Consider the following 24,862-nt stretch of genomic DNA (forward strand, 5'->3'; position numbering starts at 1 on the left):
TTTTGTGTTCCTCTTCAGGCCACCTGGTTTGGCTCCTGCCACAGATGGGGACAGGCTGGGCCCATGAATGCCTTCTGTTCCCAGACTCCCCATTGGGGTGTGGGAACGCCCATCGCAAGGGGTATCTCTCACATCCAGGCTGCAGCACTCCACATGGAGAAGAAAGGCTGAGCTGGGAACAAAGAGCCATACTGCCATTGTGACACGGGGCTACCAGGTGCCCCCTGTCATGGAGCGGGCATGGTGTCTGTAATCACCCCTCATTTCAATTTCACAGAGCTCTCCAGTTGCACAACCTCCAACTCTTTATCCGCAAGCCCAAACTCTTCTGCCTAAGAGCTCACAGCATAATCCATCCACCCACCCATCCATTCACCCATCCACCCACCCATCCATTTACCCATCCATCCACCCATCCATCCATTTATCCATCCATCCATCCATCCATCCATCCATCCATCCATCCATCCATCCATCTATCCATCCATCCCTCGCATGTTACACACAGTCCCTGGCATATTGTCAGTAAATGTTCAACAGTGTGTCAGTTATACCTCAGTTAAAAAAAAAAAAAAGCCAAGATGGAGTCCTACTGAATGAGTGTGACCCCTAACGCAGTGACTGGTCTGTTTATAAGAGAAAGGAGAGGGAGACTGAACACAGAGACACAGAGAAATTGACACCTATAGAAAGGGGAGAAGACAAAGCTGCTGATGTCAGAGGCACAGATTGGAGTGCCACAGCTTCAGGCCAAAGAAGACCAAGCATTGTCTACAGCCACCAAGCTAGGAAGAAGCAGGAAGAGTTCTTCCCTAGAGCTTTCAGAGGGGGCCTGGCCAAATAAAACAACAAACAAACAAATACATAAATAATCCACGCAGACTGGATGCTGAATGAACTTAATAAATGAATGGCAAAAACATAAAACAGAAAATGATCATAGGTGCAGTGGGGGGCTCCTAGATTGGTGTTTGAGGCGGGGTCATCCAATCTCTTGGCTCCAGCAGCTCCCTTCCCCAGCATAGAAGCCAGAGAGGCAGCCCAGTAGGAAGAAGCACATGTACAGAGCCATGGATGTGCTAAGTCCTAAGAGCTGTGTAGGAGATAAGCTAGCACCTAGATCTGAGTAAAATGTGAGGCTGGAGAGGTTGGTTGAGGACAAATCAGGAGGGCACGCAGTCATGTTTGCGCCTGAACTTATCAGTGAAGGGTAGCTACATAGATTATGGTACAAGAACTTTCTTTCCATCAGAGTTCAAGATCTCCTAGAAGCCTTGTAAATCTTATCTGGAACATTCTGAATTGCCTCTCATATTTATTCATGTCATGAAGAAGCAATTCTGGATTTCTGCTGAACACCTCTAGGCTTTCCAAAGCTGGGTGTGCCCCCCACTTTGCTTCTGCCTCTGCTGATGCGAGGCCACATAATGTGATTGCCCTGCACTATGGCCTCCAAAGTCCCCAAAGCGAAGGGTTACAGAAACCAGTCACAGTAGCCATAAAACTAAGGCGAATCCCATGCTCATTTTATGTAAACACTGCTGAGGCCAGAGCGGTGGGAGGGACTAATAGAGCATCACAGACTCAAAAGCTCTGGACCTTCAGTGGAGTCAGAGAGCTCCTTTGAAAACCTTCCTTGAGGTCATTACTTAAGTCAATCCTCAGATCTCCCCTCCAAGGCAATTCCAGCAAGAAGTGTCTATGAATGGGTGTAAAATGGTGACCCCCAAATGGCTACCAAGAAATTTAATTTTTATTGCCCTATTTCCTACCTATCTCATATCGATGGGAAAATCAAGAGAATTGCAGGAATAAGACTTACAAGCATCTGGATTTTTTGGAGATCAGCAAGTCAGATTTGAAAGTTGATGGGCTTTGTCACTGGCAAACTGTGTCCCCCAAAAATATGTGTCGAAGTCCTTACTCCTGGTACCCTACAGAAAGTGACCTTATTTGGAAATAGGGTCATCGTGGATATAATTAGTCAAGTTAAGATAAAGTCATACTGGATTAGGGTGGACCCTTAATCCAGTTTGGCTGGTGTCCTTACGGGAAGATGATGTGAAGACACAAAGAGAATGCCATGATGACAGAGGCAGCCATCGGGTGAGGAAGATGCGAGCCAAGGGACACCAGGATTGCAGGCTGCCACCAGAAGCTGGGAAGAGGCAAAGAAGGATTCTACCCAGAGTCCAGAGGGTCCTGGCCCTGCTGACACCCAGATTTTAGCTTTCGGGTCTCCAGAACTGTCAGAGAATAAATTTCCATTGATAAAGCCACCCAGTTTATGGCACTCCATTCAAGTAGCCCTAGGTAGCTAATGCTGACGGAAACTCAGACTCTTCCCATCCTGCTTGCCTGCTCCAAGAGCAATGCTCTTGCCTATGTGAGAGGTGGACTGCATCTCCTGGGCAGGGAAGGCCAGTGGCCTTCTCGAAAGGGGCATTCTGAGGTATCAGTGAGCATGTCGCCAGGTGTCCTGTGGGTACTCAAGAATGCCTTGTTTGAACCAGATTAGGTTATGGTGAAAACTTCATTAGAACAGGACGGAGGGGAATTCAAAATATGGAAAATATTCATCACGTTCCTCCTTCATAAAACTTCCCATTTTCCATGGCCCCTGCCAGCACTCTTCCATTTGCAATCGTGGGTATGTGCTTGCAACCTCAGGCCACATGCATCCTTGCGAGTGGCCCTTGGTCCTGCCCCCAGCGCTGCTGTTACATCATGTGATGATGCCGGCCCGATAGTTCATCCGGTAGTTATACCACAATCATTTCACCATTTCGCTCCTGTTGGTCATTACTTTGAATGATTTTTTCTTCTTTCTTACTCATTTAGATAAGATTGCGAAGAACATCTTTGTGTTAATAATGTTTTTCCAGTTTCATGGAGAAATAACTCACTGACGTCACTGTATCAGTTACAGCATGATGGTTTGGTTTATTTATGTCTTGCGGTGATCACCACAATAGGTTCAGCTGACCTCCATCTTCTCCTACAAATACAACAAAAAGAACTGTTTCTAAAATCTGATCCTTTTGGATTATCTCCAAAAAATTTCTAGGATAGATTTCCTGGCTCAGAGTACAAATAGTGTTAAGGATTTTGTTATATATTATTATACTGTTTTCTAAAAGAACAAAATCAAAACGCAGTGCCGTCTGAGAATACGTGCCAAAGGGTGCTTCATTACGTCTTTACTTTCTGAGGTTGAAAATGCATTTATTTCCTCTGTAGGACTGTCCTCGTGCTAACTGATATGTACACGCTACTGTAATGGGTCCTAATTGTACTGGCTACCCATGCGTAATAGGTATTACAGGAAACCGTCTCGGCCATAGTTTTAGAAATAGCTTTCCTTTTACTATAATGGCATTTGTGTTTTTAAAATTAATTAATTAATTATTATTATTTATTTGAAGTGTAGTTGACATATAATATTATTTTAGTTTTGGGTGTACAACATAGTGATTCAGTATTCATAGTGATTGTATATATTATGAAATGCTCATCACAATCCATTCAGTCACCGTCTGTCACAAACATGGTTAGTACAATATTATTGGCTATATTCCCTCTACTGGACTTTTCATCCTTGTGACTTACCTAGTTTATAACCAGAAGTTTGTTCCTCTTTATCCCTTTCACGTATTTTGCTGCCCCCCACCCTCCTCCTTTCTGGCAACTGCTAGTTTGTTCTCTGTATTTATGAGTCTGTTTCTCTCTTTTCTATTGTTGCTGTTTGTTTTGTGTTTCAGATTCCACCTGTAAGTGAAATCATATATTTGTCTTTCTCTGACTTATTTCACTTAGTACAATACCCTTTCGATCCATCCGTGTTGCTGCAAATGGCAAGATTTCATTCTTTTTTATGGCTGAGTAATTGTCCACTGTGTATGTATACACACCCCATCTTCTTTATCCACTCGTCTATCGATGGGCACCAACATTGCTTCCTTCCATATTGTAAATAATGCTGCAGTAAACATAGGGGTGCATATATCTTTTCAAATTGTGTTTTCGTTTTGTTTGGGCAAATACCCAGATGTAGAATTCCTGGACTGTATGGTACTTCTATTTTTAGTTTTTTAAGGAGCCTCTGTGCTGTTTTCTGGAGTGGCTGCACTGATTTACATTCCCACTGACAGTGCACAGGGTTCCCTCTTCCCCACATCCTCACCAGCACTTGTTGTTTCTTGTCTTTTTGATACTAGCCATTCTGACAGGTGTGAAATGATATCTCATTGTGGTTTGGATTTGTATTTCCCTGATGATGAGTGATGTTGAGCATCTTTTCGTGTGTATCTGTTGGCCATCTGGATTATTCAATTAAACAATGGGCATAGGACCCGAATAGACATTTTCCCAAAGGACACGTACCCTATAGAGTTTGTTTTTATTGAAGAGAGTTACCTTTCATTGATAAGAAGTTGTTGTAGAATTGAATTTTTTCTTTTTTTGGGAAGTTATACTATTATCTGCTATTTATCAAATAATCGTTCTTCCAAAATTGTGGTTAAATAGTCTGTTTCCTTCTGTTATTTCTATGGCTCATTTTAATATTTTGCTTTTTTATATACTTGGTGTTTATTTTTTCATATTACATAAGGTGTCATTTAAATTATCTATAAATTGTTATCCAGTTGTATAAAGTAACTGATTAAATAAGTTTTGATTATTAGTTTTGATGATTACTTGATTATATACCAAATAATCTTATGTACTTTTTCCTGTTATAAAATTTCATGTTCTTTGCTTTTTGAATTTTAATTTTTTGTTATTGCTGCTTTGTGATTTGGTTTAACTCCTAGTAGGCCTGCTTCTTCCATTATTGCTTATTTTTCCAGCATTTTCTTTTTTTATAATAATATTTTTTATTATATTATGTTAGTCACCATACAGTACATCCCTGGTTTCTGATGTAAAGTTCCATGATTCATTAGTTAGCATTTTCTTTTTTGTATGTGTTCTCATGCAGCTTTATTTTCTACGAGCTTTAGATTTATTGTTGAGTTCTAAAAGACCATTTGATATTTGGGTTAGTGTGCACTCAGATGTATATCCATTATTGGGTAGGTCAGGATAGGCTGAACTTGAGTCATTTCTGAGTAAGTGGGGTAGCTGGGTGCAAAGAGCTGGTTTTCCAATTGGACCATCCCCGAGTAAGAGTCCCGTCCTGCCATTCTGCTAGCTTGTCCCGGTTACTAACCACCCTGAGCCTCATTCCCCCCTTGCCCACACAGAGATAATAAGGCCGAGCTCGGAAGGGTGTCATTCTAATTCAGTGAGAGAAGGGATGTGAAACACTCAGCACAATACCTGCCAAGATGTGGGCACTTCACTTTCGTTTCCTTTTTATTCTCCCCCAATCACAATTTGTAGCTTCATTTGACCTCAAACTCGCCCCCAATTCTTATGTATCGTAAATGGATTCCTTTTTCCCTTGACACTTTGACAACTCTTTCTTGCTGCCATGCAAGGATGCTATAGATTACTGGCCTTTTATCCTGTACCCATGCCTTTGTGTGGCTCTTATATCACTGTGGATGGCTCTTTTCAGGGCCTTGTGGATTTTCTAGGTGGGCACGGTGCTACCCTTTGGCTTGCTTCTGAAAGCCATAATCATATTCCTAAAGAGATGCCAGAACGCTTCAGTTCCTCGAGCCACATCGAGGTGGCCTCTGCCAGTAGTCAGGAGCTACTCTTGCTTTGCTCCCTCAAGGACTCCATTCCTGGGTTTCCGCTCTCTGACCCTCTCAACCAAAGGAACCAAGTTCTTCCGTTGGAAGATCCCAGAGCTGAATTCTACTCTGCATCTCCCACCCCATCCTCAGCCAGAACTCAAGCAGCCTGCAGTAGAGTCAGCTTAGGAGTCTCCCTTTGCCCTGCTGTGGACTTTCCATCTTTGGGAATGTGTGCTTCCAGGCCAACAGGCCCCGGAGCAGAGCAGCCGTGAGTGGCGGCCGGCTCAGGCACCCGGGACCCGAGTGCTCGTCTTGGCTGTGCTTCTACCTGACTGTTGCTTTTTCACTTGCGTACATCTCTCTCTCTCCCGGATGGGACTGGAGGTTGCTTTCTACTGTAAGAAGCATGCAGAAATAAGTTACAAGCAGAGGAGAAAGAAAGGAGGAATGTCGGGGCTGGAGGCAAAAACGGAGTCAGGAAACCACAAGGACAAACCCCCGTGCGTTCGTATTTGGCCAAATTTTACGTGGAGCTTCCAAGTCATCAGAAGAAACAGAAATCTCTGGACAGGTTGCTTTATCTCTACATCTCAGCTCCATTGCTGATCAAATGGCAATACAAACACCTATATCACAGGACTGTTTTGAGGATGAAAGAAAATTAGGACGTGAGACCTGGAAGTAGAATGTGTAACACAGTACAGTTTCTGCAAACGTTAGCTGTTATTCCTCTGATGATTTTTTCCCTAGGGTTTCCACTTGGAGGTCAGAGATCAACCAACTTTGGCGCTGCAGCTGGACTCAGCTCCGGGGTTGTGTTCTCCCTTTTCCAACGTGGTAGAGGCTGAGAAATGATCGCTAGCCGACCCTGTTACTGATCTGGTGGGGAAGTGGGGGAACTGTCATGTTGCAGCAGGTGTGACAGCAGCTAAAAGTCATGATGTTCCTTTGTGCAAGATCTTTACTCCAACCCATCCCCCGAGGTGCAGTGGCCTCACTGGCACAGGCCGCTAGAGCTCCCAGGAGCCGCTGTGGCTCACCGGACACCCTCTCTTCTCAGAGGGGTGGGTGGGGTTGAATTTCCCAGCATTACCCAGCTAGACTTTGATGTTCTCATTTCTAGTTCTTTCTCTTAAAGGACCCATTCATGAGAAGGGCCAACATGGAAGACAAGTAAAGAAATAATAACGCCACTTTATTTATAGTTTGGGGAAGTGAGAGTCTGCTTGAGTTCGGACCGTTCAGTTCATTGTCCTTACTTCCAGCGGCTGGTACGATTGCCCATCCTTCTCTGCTCTACTGGCCCTGGAAAGTCAGGCACTTGGGATGCCCGTGCTGCCCAAGAGGCTCATTGTTAGGGCTCTCATCCTCTGTCAACGGCGGCCTTGTGCAGTTTCTTGCTGGTGTGGAGAACGTAGATATTTATAGGGCTGTGCTTTCTTTCCTACGTGCTTTCATGCTTTCCAGAGAGTATCACTCAGGCCCATCCTGGGGCTATTTAAAGCTTCGGAGGAGCGCCTTCTGAATGCGCACAAGTGTCCGGGAACCTCAGTGGAGCACAGGTGTATTTTGAGCAGCAGTATTTGACACTGCATCACAGGCCGAGTTCATCATGCAGGAGATGGAAGCTGCAAGATGTGACGAGAGGCTGGGCCCCTCTCCTGCCTGTTCCTAGCAAGCGAAAGCCCACATGCAGGGGAAAGTTAGAACGCTTACAAAATGATGCAGAAAGGGCATCCAGCCCCCAGCAAGCAGCGGCATCCCTGGCAGACTGGTGCCCCTTCCACATGCACCCCCATCTTTCCCTCCCATCGGCCAGGGCTGAGTGGGTGGTGTTACCAGCCTCACCATAATCGCAAGGTCGCGCAGAGAAGGGAGCTGACATGCTCAAGGTCACATCATAGCCAGCTCAGGTTCCAGACTCCAAGTCCAGTGCTCTTGCCTTGATCCCACAGCCATCTACTCTTCTTGAATAGATAGGAGGACAGAGAAACCCAAGCTGCAAACAAAATCAGTGATTTCCAAACAAGCTTCATTTTCTCCAGTCCCTGGTGTGGCCATTGGACGATGACTTTGGTGTCAAACCGTGTGCCAGGGAGATGAATGCTCATAGCCTTTGGCGCAGTGGCCATGCCACTTGATTTTGAATCATTTATTTTTGAGGTCCACACTAGCGGAATTTGTTTATCTGGTGAGTTGTACTTCCTCCCTCTCCCTCTCCTATTTCCCTTTCTGAGTGGGTCACTTGGGATGCCCGTCTCTGTGCGCATCTGCGTGCACTTGAGATCTGAAACCCGAGCCGGTGGCACCACCAGCTGCAGGAGCACTCCACTCACCGCCGTTTTTGGAAACCAAAAATGACTGGTCACATAACTGTGATTAGATAAAGCTTGTAATTTGTGTTTGCTGTAGTCAGCGACGTGGTATTTTGGGACAAACAGCCGCTCTCTGCTCCATATAGCTTGGAATTTGCGGCTTTTGTGTACCCCGCCATTGTATGATCAAGGAGGTAGAGGAGAAAGAGGGGAGAGAGAAAGGATGAGCGGGGAGGGGTCAGGACGCTGCCCTCAGCACTCAGCAGACAGGCAGAGAACTAGGGAGGCTTGGGGGCCGAAGGGCCCGCAGGAAATGTGGAGGTGCCTTGCGCTTAGGAGGGACCCAGTCGGGTGCTGTTGGGCCCTGGAATGGCTCTATGTTCCCTTCCTCACAGTGGAGTCACTTGACTCCCAGGGAGAGGCTCGGCCCGACCCAGGCTCAAGGAGGAATCCTAATTGGAGCCAGAGCGTGATTGAAGAGGCCCAAGGCTCTGTACTTCTGCAGGAGACTCCGCCTTTTAATCTGGCTGATAGATGTCCTCTGATCGAATGCTTCGGTTCTAAAAGGCTAGCCTCCCTCCCTGTCCCTAATCCTGGGAACAAAGTCCTTGCCTTTCTTCTGACTCTCAGCTGGCTAAAACCTCATTCATTCACACGCCAGGCCAGGAAGGACGCCAGGGTGCAGAAAGAAGTCGGCCTGAATACCAGTCCCCTACACAAACGCACCATCCATGGCCTACGGCCTCCATGTCAAATCTGTACACTGAGGTGTCTTTCTCTGAACAAAGAAGGTGTATCCCAAAATAATCACTCGTTTTTCCCCCCCAATAGGAAAGAGAAATGTTGATGTAATTGGGCACCTGCTTTTGACTCTACTTTATTAGCTAGTCTGTTCCACGAGTTTGGGAAACACTGTTACTCTACTGAGGGGAAAACTAAGACCCAGAGGGGTGAGGCAACTTGTCTACAGACATGGAACTGGAGGTGGAAGTTCCAGTGTGGGACTCAGGTCAGCCAGACTCCTACTCTAGAGCTCTTTCCACCATTCCCTGGATTTTAAGACATCCAGATTAGTCCCAAGTCATAAACGGAAATTGTCAAAATCAACCAGTATTTCTAATTGACTGTCATTTTCTTTGGGGGACACAAATATATAAGAAATACAGACCATGCTCTTAAAGCACTTAACTATTTGGGGGAGGCAATGACATATGCAGAGAAATTCATGCTACAATGTAGAAAATGCCAACAGGCCCCCCAAAAGGGAGGGGAGAGTGTTGGGAAGACTTGGATCTGGGTAACACGAGATCACTTTCTGTAGGGAGCAGGCACTTGAGCTGACTCTTGAAGGATTTGGACTGAGGGGATTGACAGAAGACAACAAAAGGCTGCTTCTGGCTGGGGGCACTCGGGGCTGGGGTGGAAAGTTTGGGCTGCGTAGGAGCTGGGCGAAATGGCATTTCAGACAAAGGAGTGAGCATAAGCGCAGGTTAGAGGTTCACAGTGCTTGGTTCGAGAAAAGGCCGTGGTTGTCCAGAATGGCCAAGAAGGATTGGAACAGGGAGGTGGGAATGGTCCTTCACACAACTGTGTGTGACCGACGGAGGCACGCTGACCAGGGAGCGCTCTGGAATGGTTGGGTTTTGACGACCTTGCTCATCTCAGATATACCTTCTGGATTCATCTCTGGGGCACATCTCTTAGGCATCCTCTAGAATCCAGTGACTAGGCCAAAATTCCTGCCCTTGGCTCTGTCTTTATTGAATTTTCAGCTCTATCCATGCTCTGTTTCCATTATACCAATTATCTTAATAAAATTTGACAAAGACATAGAGCTGTTTGGGTTATATCAGGGAGAACATCTGGATATTTGGAAACATCTGGACAGTTTGCCAAAAAAACACCCACAAAACACAAAGAACTTTGTATTTATGTTTGATATCATACTACAGAGACAAAGTCTCATTCCTCAGCGTGGCTTTTAGAATTTGACAAAGGCGTTCTTATGAGAAGAGAGGGAATTGTCACCCAGAAGTCCCACTGCTACCTCTTGTCTCTTTCATCTTCACTGTTTGTGGCAGACCTAACAAGCGAGTACACTTGGAATGTTATGGAAGTGGCTGGTTCGCCTCCTAGACTTATATCCCTGGGGAGCAAAAGAAAAGGACATCTTCCCTGTTTATTTAAAATCCAGTTCATTTATTAAATTTGAAAAAGCGTTATTAGTTTGAAGTCCTGTGCATGACTTGAGGACAGAGGGATGACCAGGGTGCAGGCCTTGCAGGAGGCCATGGTCCATAACCAAGTAATCTCAACACAGGGATTTGTTGGAGCTAATAAAAGTGCATACAGAAGGCTTGGAGTACACAGACAAGAATGTTCTAGGCAGGAGAGAAGGGAAGAGGTAGGGGAAAGATTCGGGGGTGGAGTCATTTTTGTTTAAAGCCTTCAGGGGTGGTAGGAGCTCTCCAACAGAGACGGGGGAAGAAGGTGTCACGGGCATCAGAGACAGCAGGAGCCCCGGGGCAGGCACTGGACAAGGAAGAACATCAGGGGAAATGTGTAGTGTTCAAATGGCTCCTGGCCATGTTGTCAGAGGGCCGTGGTGAGCGAGAATCTCAGAGAGGTAGACAAGGGCGTAGAATGGAAGGTACCATTATAAAGTGTTACAAAGCTCTGGCCTTATCCTGTGAGTCATGGGAAGCCCCCAAAGCTTAAAACACCCCTGCTCTTACTTCCTACAGCTGAACGTATGCCAACCTAGGACTTCCCAGATATACCACCAAAAGAAAAAAGTGCACGTGTCCACCAAAGACGAGTTCTAGAATGTTCATAGAATATGAATGTTATTCATAACAGCCCCAAACTAGAAGCAATCAAATGTCTATCGATAGAAGAATGGCTACATAAATTGCAATATCTTCCATATAATAAAATACTTCACAGCAGTAAAAAAGTGAACAAAATAGTGATACCAGCACATGGATGAATCTCACAGACGTTGCATTGAGCCAAAGAAACCATTTTTCTGTAATTCCATTTATATGAAGCCCAAGAACAAGAGACTTAATTTGCATGACTGACGTCTGAACAGTGGTTACGGGGGTGAGGTAGTGACCAGGAAAGAACATAAGAGAACATTCTAGGGGTCCTGGGAGTGTTCTACATCTTGAGCTCATGGTAGTTATGTGGGTGTATACATATGTAAAGATTCAACACGTCCTACAGTGAGATTAGTATACTTCATGAATGCTTAAACTTAATAAAAAAGTAAAACAAAGCAAAACTAACACAATTTTGAAAAACCACTCCAAATAGAATTTTAGGAATCTGGTTGTCATATTTGCCATTATGACCACATCTGCTTCCAAGAAATCCCTGTCCCTGCGACAGACCCTCCTGTCACTCAGTCATGTGTACCATCTATGGGAGTTGGTTAGAGACAAAGTCCTCCGCAGTGGCCAGTGAGAACAAAACAGGCAGGAAGAGCACAGCAAGGCCGCAAAGCGAAGCAAACTTCAGTAAATTTCCCCCAGCACTTGCCCCTCCCTGCCCCTCGCAGGACAAAACCCCATGTGTTAGGAGTACCCTCTTTACTCTAGATTCATCTCTTAGTCTGCACCAGTCCTCTTGCAGCCTGAAAGTATGACTTCACATCTTCAAGAACAAACAAACAAACAAACAAAATCCTTCTTTGGCCCTGCTTTCTTTCCAGCGTTCTCTCTCACTTCCCTCTTCCTCTCCTAAGCCAGACTTTCAAAAACACTTTCCAGACCCACGGTTTCCACTCTGTCATGTGACGTTCACTCTTCAAATCAATGGATGCTCTCCTCTCCTTGCCTGTGAGCCTCACCTTACGTGGCATCTCAGTTGCCTTTGGGCATTGGCGATAATGTCCTCCCGCCTGAAAATGTCTCTGCCTTGATTTTGGTAAGAGCCAACTCTGCTGGTGAGCAAAATGGTTATCGTACCCACCTACATGAATGCTTGTAATGGAAAGAATAACTTGGAAGCCAAAGTGGATTGAAGGGAAGGCCAGCTGGACCACCTCCAGGGCACCAATGCTTTGCAGGGCAAATTTCCTGGGAATGAATTGGATTATGGTGCCAGTTTATTTAGAAACTCTGTGTAACACTTTACATAATTGGCAAAATGTAAATTGGTCCCTCTCTCACCCAAGTACAAAACTCCTTTGAGTGGAAGTTAAAAAAAAATGTCTTGCCAGCAATTGCCCGGTTTGGCTGCACACTTCCTCGGCCTGCTCAGGCAGGAGCTGTCAGCCGAGACTCTGGAACCCAGGCATATGTTGGTGTGGTGGTCTTTGTCAGAGATTCATTTGCCGTTGCAATTTAAACCTTTCTTAGTCCTCCCAAGAAGTTGGTCTGATTCAGAAAATCACAAAAGACAACTGAAGGGAGTTTCAGAACCACAAAAAAATGGGAAATGTCTTTTTTGGATGTCTTTTGGCCGTGGGGGTAAATTATCAAGAGAACCCCATTCTGAATATAATTTGTATTGAAATAAAATAAATAAATTTCTCGCCATCCCCATTAAATAAATGTTGCACAAGTATTTAAAGAATCTTGTTTTAAATTGTCACAAATTATGATCCTGCCAGCCCCCACCCACCACCACCCTGGGAAGATGGATTAAATCTGAGAGGACTGTGCAAGGAGGTGGAAGAAGTCGTGCCAAGCGTACATGGAGGAGAAAGGGGACCAGCTCAGTTCACACTGGATGGGCAGCTGTGATTGGCAGAAGGGCCAAGGAAAATCAGGTTTGTGGAAAATCAGCTTGAGAATAGTGTTTCTTAACCTTGATTGCACTCTGGGATCACCTGAGTGGACTTTTAAAATGCTCGTGGCCTGGGTCCGACTGCCAGATCTGAATGTCATTGGTCCGGGGTGTGGGCTGAAGTGTGGGACTTTTATAAGCTCCCCGGCTGATTATATGGTGCAGCCAGATGGAGGATTGCTGCTTTAGAGAACAGTCCAGCGGCTGGGAGCAGGCCTTCTCCCAAAGGGGATCGTGAACAGCGGTTCTCAAAGTGTGTTCCCCAGGCCAGCCACATCAGCATCATCTGGGAACTTGTTAGAAAATGCAGATTCTTGGGCTCTACTTGAGACCTACTGAATCGGAAGCTCTGGGGGTAGGGAGGCCCGGCGATCTCCAGGGGTTCTGATGTGCCGAAGTCTGAGAACCACAGATCCAAGGAAAGCTAGCCTTCAAGGGGCCGTGAGGACGCAAGCCTTGTAACGGTGGCCAAGGGAATAAGGCTGGTTCCCTTCAGAGCCTGGGGGAAGGAGCGAAGGCGGTAACCGGGATGGATATTTGCTCAGGAGGGACTTCACGCCCAAGGGGAGCATTTGAGGGAAACAAAGGTGGGACCCAGGAAGGTCAGACTGAGGCACAGAGTGATGCCAAACAGGTCCTCCTCCCAAACCAGGGACCTGCCAGTGCCTCTCGGTCTCACGTTCCTCACACTCAGAGCAGTGTCCTCAGCTAAATGGCCAACGAGAGCTGTGACACAACGTGGTATCTCGTCTCTCGGTGCTGTGGGGGCTCTGGGGCTTGCTGCAGGGGCTTGGGAAACAGGGCTGGGGTTTCCCCTTGCCGCGGAAAGAGCAGAGTCCCTGTCCCAATCCCACAGGATGTGGCTCTGCACTTGTTCCATGCCAAGTGCGAGCCAGGGAGGGCCTCTTGCTTTCTGGCTTGCTCTCACTTCTGCTCTCCTCTCTGACTCACAGCCAGCACAGTGGCTCTGAGACGGTTGTCTCTGCCTCAGAGAACTCAGAGCCTGGGAAGGAAAGCCTTTATGGGGAGCTCAGGGAAGGCAGACCCCGCGGCAGGGGAGACGCGTTGTCTGGCTGGCTCGATTTCCTTCCACTTAGCAAAGATTTCCAGCGTGCCTGCCCTGAGCTGGGCCCTGGGCCAGCCCCTGGGGACCCAGACCTGGCCCTCAGGAAGCTTTCAGTCAGGGGAATGGATTTACTGGTGGAGGAGAAGAATCCACAATTCAAGGTCTTCTACTTGAGAGGTGCTGTATTTCAGGGAATTCTTTGGGTTTATATCCAGACCAGGACGTGTTTGATAGTAAAAGCGTGAGCCAGAACACCGGGCATCTCCCAGGAGATGGGACTCCCTGGGCATCCAGGAAGCATGGCCGTGCTAGCCATACTGTGAAGAGCTTGCAGCTTGGTGGGTACCGTCGGCTCTCTCCGACCTGGGCTAGACCTCACCTGGCCTGCTGTCCCTCTGTGGCTCCCCTGTATGTACTGTGTTCCACCCTATTCAGCACCTAGGATCAGCACCAACCCCACACAGAGCACCATGGGACTCCTGTGCAGACCCAGGCATGACTCGGATGCTCAGATACAATGCCCAGGCTTCTGCTTCGGCCGTCGTCCCCAGCTCTGCTTGATTTTCACTATGCAACATCGGTCAGGATACAAAGTGTCTCAGATCTTCATCTGTCTCCTCCATCACGTGGTATTTCAATTTCACAGAGGTTTCTTGGCTCTGGGGGAGCCATTTAGACCTGTTTTAGATGCACATCTGTCCTCCTCTTAAGATCATAGTTTAATGCCTACATTTCCATTACACCGTACCATTGGTGAAGATGTCCTACTGAATGTGAACATCAGGCCCCCCACTCAGTGTCCACACCCAGTGACGTGAGCGCGTCGTTAGAAGTGACCTACCACGATTTCTCTAGCTCCTGTAAACTTTTCTTGAGTGCTGACTCTGCTCCGGGCCCTGAGCTAGGAGGCTTTTCCATCTTCAGCCTCACAATCGACCACTCGTGGTGTAGGTGCTGCTAGACCCGTTCTGCATAGGCCCCAAGTCCCAAGGCTCAGAGATGGCGAGACGATTTCTCCCTCTAGATCAGGTCACAGAGTGTAAGGCTAGCCCCAGGAAGGAACCTGGGGGTCCAGGGACAGGATTAGGGTGAGGCGAGCAAGGCCTGCAGGCAAAATGCAGGGTCAGATCCTGTCTTCATTGAAAATTTTGATATTTTGTTCATGGATTTATTTTTTTGCCATCTATCATCTATCTATCTATCTATCTATCTATCTATCTATCATCTATCTATCTATTAGGAGAGAGAGAGAGGGAGGGGCAGAGGGAGAGGGAGAGAGAGAATCTTAAGCAGGCTCCATGCTTAGCATAGAGCCCAGCGTGGGGCTTGATCTCACGACCCTGAGATCATGACCTGAGCTGAAATCAAGAGTCCCACACTTAACCGACTGCGCCACCTAGGCACCCTTAACTTTGATTTTTAAAGGGACTTTGTTAAGATGTTATTTTTGTCTTTCTTACTAGTGTTGGTCCCCCCAGATTTGGTGCCTGAGGCCAGTGGCCCACTCGTCTTCCCGTGTCTTGGCCCTGAGAGGCCATCCCTACAAGGAACTGACTTGATATGCAGTAGCCGCTCACTGCCTGCGTCTCCCTCGCTCTCCCTATACCCCATCTCCAGGCCAGTGTGATTTTGTATTAGTAAACCGCAGGGTCAGGCCCTAGGCCCGCTGTGCTCCCATGGTTTACATAGGCTCCCCCCTGCTCCCATGGCCCTGGTCTGTGCCCAGCTCCCTCCTCCTGCCCACTCCTGGCCTGTGCTACCAGGCACTCCGGTTGAAGAATGACCTCAGGGCAAGGATGGGGGCTTCCTTAGCCTGTGCAGCCTTTTGGAGAAAAAAAGGACATACATGCCTGTGGGCTTGTAAAATGCTAATAAAAGCCTCTAGACCTGATTTCTCCTTGGTGAAGCCCTTTTTGACCTGTTGCCTCCAACTGCCAACTCCTCCATCCCAGCCTGCACCCAGAATGCGTGTCATAATTAACACGTGCTAGGCCCTTTTTAGGCACCAGGCCCCGTGTGAGATCTTTACATACATTCGCCCGGTTAACCTCCATGACAAGCCTTTCAGCTGGAGATTACTAGTATCTCCACTTTATAAATGAGAAAAACGCAGGCACAGAGAGAATAGGTAATCTTTACAAGGTCATGCGGCTAGGGAGTGGCATAGGGTGATCTGAATTGGACAGGCTGGCTAGAGCCCACCCCCTACCCTCTCCTGCTTCTTTCCACTCTGGTGGGAGGTGAGCCCTTCTTGGAGCCATTGAGCAGAACCTGCGAGATTACCTTATGACTTGGGGTGAGTTTGCACGACACTAAGCATGTGGGGGAAACTGTACATGTCTTTCTCTGCATATGAGCTGAACTGTGTCCCCCTCCCCCCATTTATATGTTGAGGTCATAACCCCCACTATCTCAGAATGTGACCGGATTTGGAGATAATCTTTAAAGAGGCCATTAGCATGGGTCCTGATCCAGTATGGCTGGTGTGCTTATAAGAAGAGGAAATTTGGACACCGGCAGGTGCAGAGGGAAGACCACGTAAAGACACAGGGGAGACCGCCATCCACAAGCCAAGCATGGAGACCTCTGAAGCAACTGGCCCTGTCGACACCATGATCTGGGCCTTCCAGCCTCCAGAAGTCTGAGAAAATAAACTTTTGTCAGTTAAGCCGCGCAGACTGTGGTGCTTTGTAATGGCAGCCCCAGCAACCTCCTCCATCCTCTGAAGTGCGCGTTCAAGGTGAGATGCAGACACCACCCGCCCGCGCTCAGGATGCACAACCCGGCTGAATCTTGCTGGCACATTCGAGCTGCTGTCACGGCCCCTCTAGGGGGCAAAGGGAGGAAATAGTCACCTGTGGCCATATCTCTACTTCTGGCATGCAGTTCTCTGCCCCTTTCTACCACTATCACCCCCCCCCCCCCCGCCCGACCGTTGCCTGGATTACTGTGCCATTGATCAGCTTGTCCCTCCTCCTCCCACCCACTTCCTCCAAAGCTTCCAGTCTGATCTTCTGAAAACATAGCTCTGCTCATGTATGTCATGCTGCTGCTCTAAAACCTCCCATGGCTCCCCATTTTCTTAGAGGAAAAGCCTACCCCCTCCGCTTGCCCTGATCTACTCCACATCAGCACTCAGTGGGACCACTCCATCCCTTTCTATACCCAACACTGGAATCCAAAGGAAACTACCAGCTATTCCCCACGTGAACCTCTTGCTTTCCTGCCACATACCTTGCTCACCCTGTCCCCTCTGCCTCGAGTGTCCGACTTTCCCTTTGCATGTTTGAATCCTATTGATTTCCCAAGCACAGCTCAAATTTCGCCTCCTCCGTGAGGCCTCTGCGTCCTATCAATCCCTGTCCATTCCTTTTCTCAAATCCCACCACACCGTCTCTCGTGGCTCTGAAGTTCTCTTCACCTTACAAATCAGCTATTTATGCATGTGCTCCACCCCCACCCCTCCCACATTTGCATACCTCCTGGGAATTTTCTGGAAGGGAGGCAGCATGGTGGCTTAGGAAGGAAAAATACGTGGAGCAGGCAAACCCATGTGTTCACTCCGTTCTCGGTCACTTGTGAACCGCAGTGGGAAAGGGACTCTTATCTCTACAGTCTGAGTGGCCAGCACAGAGGAGTTCAGGAAATTATCAGTGAGCAAACGGGCAACTCCTCTCATGTCTCTGAGCCTTAGTTTCCTCATCATTAAAATGGGGATGAAAATAATGATGATGATAAGAATACAAGATTATGGGATAATATCTGTGAGCTGTATTGTGTAACGAAGAAATCTCTTTATAGTCTTTGAGTATTTTGCTAGAAAACAGTCGTGTCTCCATCAAGCAAACATTTCATTTCCTATAAAGCCCTAAAGCTCTGCTACGTTTTCTTTTTTTTTTTAAATGTTTAAAGTACAGAATTTTATTTCTTTTGATCATAGATTGTTAGACTTACAGAACAAAGAAAACTTACAATGTGATCCTAAAGACGTATTGAAATACTAATTTAGAGTGAGCTGCTATTCTCACCGTGAGAATCGCTAATGTCATATTATAGTTGAATTCATGAGAGGAATTTGCATTCCAGCTCATTATTGTGTAGTTCTAACATTAATCTTCAGAATACCTTTAGTTTTTTTTTAATTTTTTAATTATTTATTTATTTTTTATTATATTATGTTAGTCACCATACAGTACATCCCCGGTTTCCGATGTAAAGTTCGATGATTCGTTAGTTGCATATAACACCCAGTGCACCGTGCAATACGTGCCCTCTGCTACGTTTTCTTTTTTTTTTTTTTTAAAGATTTTATTTATTTATTCGGCAGAGATAGAGACAGCCAGTGAGAGAGGGAACACGAGCAGGGGGAGTGGGAGATGAAGAAGCAGGCTCATAGCAGAGGAGCCTGATGTGGGGCTCGATCCCAGAACGCCAGGATCACACCCTGAGCCAAAGGCAGACGCTTAACCGCTGTGCCACCCAGGCGCCCCTCTGCTACGTTTTCTAATCGCATGAATAACGAGTGGGTGATGTGCTCAGTTACTCTGCTAGGTGCCCTCTGTCGCCGTTCCCCCCCCCTAATCCTCCCAACAGCCTGAGGAAGGAAATGCAGATATTGTCTTCTAGCTACAGAAAATCAGAGCTCTGGTCTGAGCTGCGTCCAAGCGTCCACCTCAGAACGTCGCCCAGGCCCAGGGAACTGGGCAGGACGGGAAAGAGGGGGAGCGGGAAACCAAGCCTTGATGGGTTCACCGGATGGTGCGTCCAGCTGGGGAGTCAGACGGATTGCCAGGATTTATGGGGACCACGAATCCCCAGCCAGGCTGGATGCAGTCTTGCATCTCGGCCTTCGAGGGCCTGGCCGGTGACTGTGAGGATTTGGAATTTCTGGGCCCGAGCTGGCAGTGGTCTCCCTGAGCCAGGAGTGGGGTAGTTCTGATGAGTGGATAATTAGGACGCTTCTTTCAGCTGGAGATAAAGTCCAGAGCCGCACTCCAGCCATTATCCTGCCAACCCTAATAGAGCCAGATTGATGGATACAGCGCGGAGGGAATTTGGAACATTCTTGTGCACACTATATCACACTCAATAACCGCCCGTGCACAATGTGGGACTTTTATAAGCCATTACAAAATCCATTTTGAAACATCTCTGGGTGCGACAGCCAGCTGCAACGCATCTGAGGTATCCCTGACATGTGGGCTTTGGTGGAGCCTGGGAGCGCGCGAGGACTGCCGAGCGATCGTGTGCACACACAAGCCAAGAGAGCCCCGTCGTACGGGAAACAGATGCTGGCCGCACAACCCACTGTACGTCTTACACTGTATTTCGGCGAACGCACTAATCCTTCTTGTTAGACAAGAACAGAAACCCCCCAAATGCTTTCCATATGTCCCATTGTCTTCCTAGCTCTTTAATTCTATCTCAAAAGCCCCCAACTTAGCAACCTTCATATTAATGCTAAACATATTACATCAGTTCTAACATTGATATGTTTAATATGAATACAATTAAAGTTGCTTCAACATAATCCTGGTAAGATAAACAGCATTGCTATTATTATAAACATCTCTGCAAGGTCTCTTGTAAAATATTATCAATACTAATAGAAGCACCCCCCACCAGCCCAGATACTTGGCCTAAACAATGCCACTGCCTCCCTACTCATAACAAATATGTCCAGTGATTTAAACATCGGTGCATCCAATGTAAACACCATTATAGCTAATGTAAAACAGTCACCCAGCCCGGCAAATCTTCAACCAGAAAGTTACTGAAGAGAAAGAACAGTTTCCTCGGCAAGAATGCGTTACAGCCTGCTGGTGACATTTGCAATAGATTACTTAAGCCCATAAAGAAATGAAAATTGCAGGCCCATTTTGAGCCAGAAATGATGAAATTGGAGAGCACAGGCTAAGTACAGTATGGCACAGGCCGGCTTCTGCCCCGGCTCCGCGGGCCCTGCATGGCTTGGAACACATCCTCCTGAGTCTTTGTGCATACGTGGCCCCAGACACATCACATCTTCCCGGTCCTGCTTCCGGGCCATAGTCCCCACATGTGTCGGCATAAAGCTCAAGACTGGCCTTTTCAGAGCGAAAGTGCCCATGAGGGCCGGCGTTGGCGGAGTGTAAACACACGGGCGCCTTTCTCCCTGGAAGGGCCTTGCCTGGCCAGCGGGGCAGTGTGGTGGAGCCCTGCCTTCTGCCTCAAACTGTGGAGCTGGCCTTTCTGAATTTCAGAGGACCGGAAAAGCCGGGGCTTCGGGCAGGAGAACTAGATGCTTCCACGGAGTCAAAGCAGGATTATATTGTGTTCATCGGATTCTTGTCTCACCTGGTACCCTAAAAGCAGCAGCTGGACCCCTCCAAGGCAAACCCTGGCCATGTTCACAGCAAGCCCCTGTTCACTCTTGCCTGTCTCCCCCTTTCTATCCACTTTCTTGATTTACTGGCTCCTGAGCTCTCCCCTGCTCCTTTGCTCCCATTTCCCATTTCAGGAATCTTCCTGGGTGTGGCTCCAGTGATTCCATATTTACTCCTTTTTCTTTTTTTAATCTGTCAAGCCTACTCCTACTAAGTCCCCCAACTCATCAGGCTCTGGCTCTGGGGACTTCTAAAGGGTGATTCCCCCCAAAGAGGCAGTTCAAAACTCCAACCCTCACCGGATCACAGAAGGTCTCAATGCTACACTGTGACCCAGTGGTCCGGACTTGCCACTGCCTCTCAGGGGTGTCCCTAGAAAATTTCCAAAGGGGAGTCATGCCTTTGGGGCTGGACTCTATGCCTTCTACCATAATGTCCCCAGAATGATAAGGTTTCATCGTGATTCAGAGAAAGGAAAAGGAAATTGCTCCACTATTTCTCTCCCAATTATTTCAGTCGAAATTAGCCACCTCTCCCTGAAATAACTTCCATGAAAAAAAAATAACTCACCGGTTTCCTCGGTGAGCTTACATCCCATCAGTTCTTAGGTTCTCTTTTCTACCGATGACAGAACCTGTCGATTATCAAGGAATTCTCATTGTCTTGGTGTGACTGTGAGTACAAGCATGTGTGTGTGTCCTTCAGAACCATCACGTGCTCAAATAGTCATCTGGCCCTTATGGTCAGTTCAGGGTTTCCAATCCTGGTTCTATTGACATTTGGGGGTCACATTAAGTCTTCGTTGTTGGGGGCGGTCTGTTCTGTGCATTGTGAGATATTTATCCACATCCCATTGGATGCTATTAGCACTCCCTGGTTGTGAAATCCAAATATGTCTGCAGAGATGGGCAAATATCCCAGAGGAGGCAAAAACATTCTGACTGTCTGTCTCTCTCTCTCTCTCTCTCTCTCTCACACACACACACACACACACACTTTGAGAACAACTGAGTCAGTTGAATGAATCAAGGCATCTGACAAATTAACAGAGAAGCTCAGATGCAAATTTGTGTTCTCCTACTTACTGCTGGTGTGGTCTCAGGCAAAGAGCCCGATCCACCCGAGCCTCAGTTTCCTCATTTGTACAGTGGCACTGATGACATCCATGCACCAGGGATGTGGGAAACCACCTAGGTCTTGGATGTGGAAATCTGTGATTCTCATTTGCATCCTAAATCAAGCATCTTCTCCTTGAAGGAGCCAGTGGAGGCCCAGAGCATGGACAGGGTGTTCTCATTTCCCCAGAGTCTGGAAAGAGGGAGAGCTGGAATTCCATTCCAGCTACACATCATATTATTAATGCTGGGCAGCTCTTTCCTAATAAAACCCCAAACCATGTAAACACTAGTATAGTTTTCAATTTGTAGTCAGATTAGATGCCAGGAGTGTTTGGTTCCATTTTATTTTACTTTATTTTATTTTTTAAGTGAAATCTTTACAGTGGATTTGAAAGAAAGCTATTTTCTGCCTCTCCAGAGAAGTGTAAGTTTTGGAAAGTGATTTTCCCTGGAATGTTTCAGCTTCAATCAGGGTGGATGGAAAAAGAAAAAAAAAAAAAAGCCAGTTAAGTCACATGATAGAATTTCTGGACCCAGATTCATCAACTCATTTAGGAAGTGCCCTATGGAGTGAAATATGCACAAAAAAAGAGGCTTTGTGTCATTCTAAAAGCTATTTTATGTCCTTGGAAAAGCAGGTGGGTGTTTATATTCCCCCTCTTTTGAGTGTTCTGCTTTAAGTTTCACACACTGCAAATGTTGTATCTCCAACGTCACCCCAGAAAAAAAATCTTTCTGTTGGGGAGGGGGGCATAATTCTCAATTCCCCACATCCTCATGTCAGTGAAGTACAGAATTCACATCACTGCTGTTCCTCTTGGTGCCAGGAGCAAAGAGCCCACATGCACTGGACATCTCCCCTCGGACTCAGGCCTCCAAGGATCAGCGGCTAAGCTTCCCACCCTGGCGGGCTCGCAGCCTGGCAAGGTTGGTGCCAGGGCAGACCCAGAGGGAGAACAGACCCGAGGGAGCTGGAGTCCGTTCTTCCTCTTTCCTGCGACAAGGAATTAGGTCTCAGGAGGCTGCTTGGAATGGAGAAGTAGTTCTCATTCCTGAAGCTCTGGGTTCAGCCGAGCTCTGAGCTCTACTGAGCACCCCGGGACCACGGCACTCAGGTTCGTGCCACAGGGGAACCTGAGACAAGTCTCAGTGCACACAGGGAGACTTGTCGCAGCCCCGCCGACAGGAACCTGTGTGCCCGGTAACACATTTGTAAACTGGCAGAGAGCCTGAAGGAAACGTCGTCACTGTCCGGGGAGAGGGGCGGGCAGAGGGGAGGACAGGCCGTTTCCTGCCCCAGGGCTGGCCTCCTGGAACAGGACCAAACACCTTGCTGGGCCTTGGCTTCCTCGGTGAGTTCACATCCCATCGGTTCTCAGGCCCCGGTAGTCAGTCCCCGGACATCTCGAGCGCTAGCCTGTGTTCGGCCCGAAAGCCTCTTCTCGTGCCGACGGGCCCTGGGTCAGGCCTTCCGTTGCTCTGACCCCAGTCACCATCGCAGTGCAGAGCGCCCCATCTTTGTCTCCAGCCAGGACCTCGTGGCGAAGCAGCAGCTAGTACATCGGTCAGCCTCCTGGAAATGTCTGCCCGGAAGCCCCTCCGGCACCTTTGCCTCCACGGGGAAGCCTGTCGCGCCCGCCCGGCAGGGACGGAGGCTCCTCCACGTCTCATCATACCCGGCACCCCCTCAGCGCGCACCCGCCTGTCCTGGGCTGCCCCTGCTCGCCCGTCTCTCCACGTGACCGTGAGCCCCTGGAAGGCGGCTGCCGGCTCTCACTGACTTCCGCCTCCTCGAGGCTTGGGCCGGTGTGTGCTCAGTGAGTTCTTCCGAGGCGGAGCGCCTCCACCGAGGGGGCCCTGAAACGGAGACAGTAGGGATCTTCTACTTGCAAATGAGTACATGCCAGTGCATGAACTTAGGGACATTTGTGAAGCTGAACTTGTCACCTGTGAACAGTGACAGCCCTCAGCTGCTTCTCTGTGACAAGGAGGCTCTCACGACGTGACCTGCACTCCTCTATCCCACTCCTTTCCAGATGCCACCGGGGCAGACAGGCCCATGGTCGATGGCTTGCCAAGGAGGCGGTGGGCACAGAGCAAGACAGCTTCTCTGAATCCGTGCTCATTGCTGCTTAACGGCCCCTGCACTTTCTCCCAGGACCTAATGCAGACCCATCAGACAAAGGGTGTTCATGGGCACCAGGCCTGCTGGGGAAGACTGACCCCCGGCCTTGATATGGAGACCGAGAAAAAATGTTGAAGCCAACAAGGAAGGAATCCTAAAGCGAATACACATTGCCCTGAGCCGAGAGGAACAGCCTGTCTTTGCCCCACAGCAGGACAGGGAAAGTCAATTAATTTGCCAAGATTCCCAGGAGAACCGGTTGGGATGTGATAGTAAGTGGGAGTAATAAGCCTGCAGTTCCTGCCAGTTGTGCCAGACCCAGAGTCAGAACCCACTGGGTATGGGCGAGAGAAGAGGTCTTTCAAACCAGGCTCTGGGAGAACATCCAGAGAAATGATTTGGAGAGACTCAGTGGTTCCACTTGAGAATTTAACTCTGGGGCGCCTGCGTGGCTCAGTCAGTGAAGTGTCTGCCTTCGGCTCAGGTCATGATCCCTGGGTCCTGGGATTGAGTCCCGCGTTGGCATTGGGCTCTCTGTTTGGTGGGGAGCCTGCTTCTCCCTCTCCTTCTGCCACTCCCCCTGCTTATGCGTTCTCTCTCTCAAAAACAAAACAAAAAAAACAAACAAAACCAAAACTCTAACCAGGAACGCCAAGGATCAGTCTTTGCAAAGCCGAGTTCTGGAGGAAGGGGGCTCTCCTGGGTTGGCTCGCCCTCGGCACCATGCCCCTCCATGCAGTTGCCCGGACGGCAATACCGATGATAGCAATTCTTAGGTGTGGGTGTGGAGAGAGGGTCTCTATCCAGAATTAGGAAACCAGCAGAAAGGTTTTACGGGGGAGGCTGAATTCGCGCCACGGAATAAAAGCTAAATATGTTCCGCCGTAACAAATACCCATGGAGCGTCTGCTGGAGGCCAAGAAGTCTTCCAAGTGCTTTACAAAGATTGACTCCTTTAATGTTCAAAACATCTCTGTGAGATACAGACTGTTATTATCCCATTCTTACAGATGAAGAAACTGAGGGACAGGGAGTTTGGGCTCAGTCCGCTTGTAAGTGGCAGAGGCAGGATTTGAACCCAGGAAAACTGCCCCAGGATACATGCAGTTAGCGACTACCCCAGGCTTCCTCATGTCCCCGTAGTCATGTATCCACAATATGGTTTCAAAACGGAGTGTAGATACTATCTTCCAAATTCCTCTGCCGTAAGGGACTGATAACAATCCTCAGCGAGGTAAGCCCGGGTGTTTAGAATTTACGCAGGTCCTGGGCCACTTTGCCTTCTTTGTCGTACAAAGTTGGTTGGGTGACCCTTCTCAGGGCCTCTTCGTTCTTACTGCCTGGAGTCCGCACACCTTTTTCGTTAGGCTCTTTCTTACTAGATGTTGAAAA

General features: G+C 48.0%; 1 long non-coding RNA gene across 1 annotated transcript in view; it reads left to right on the forward strand.

The window, feature by feature from the left end:
• LOC113260341 (uncharacterized) overlaps positions 1-24,862 on the forward strand; it is a 203,298-nt gene that overhangs the window by 140,223 nt on the left and 38,213 nt on the right. The window contains exon 5 of the long non-coding RNA XR_008959946.1: positions 12,621-12,779. This is a non-coding gene — a long non-coding RNA (uncharacterized LOC113260341). The remainder of the gene's footprint in view (positions 1-12,620; positions 12,780-24,862) is intronic.

The sequence above is a fragment of the Ursus arctos genome, unplaced genomic scaffold (genome assembly GCF_023065955.2).
Source record: "Ursus arctos isolate Adak ecotype North America unplaced genomic scaffold, UrsArc2.0 scaffold_18, whole genome shotgun sequence".
NCBI lineage: Eukaryota > Metazoa > Chordata > Mammalia > Carnivora > Ursidae > Ursus > Ursus arctos.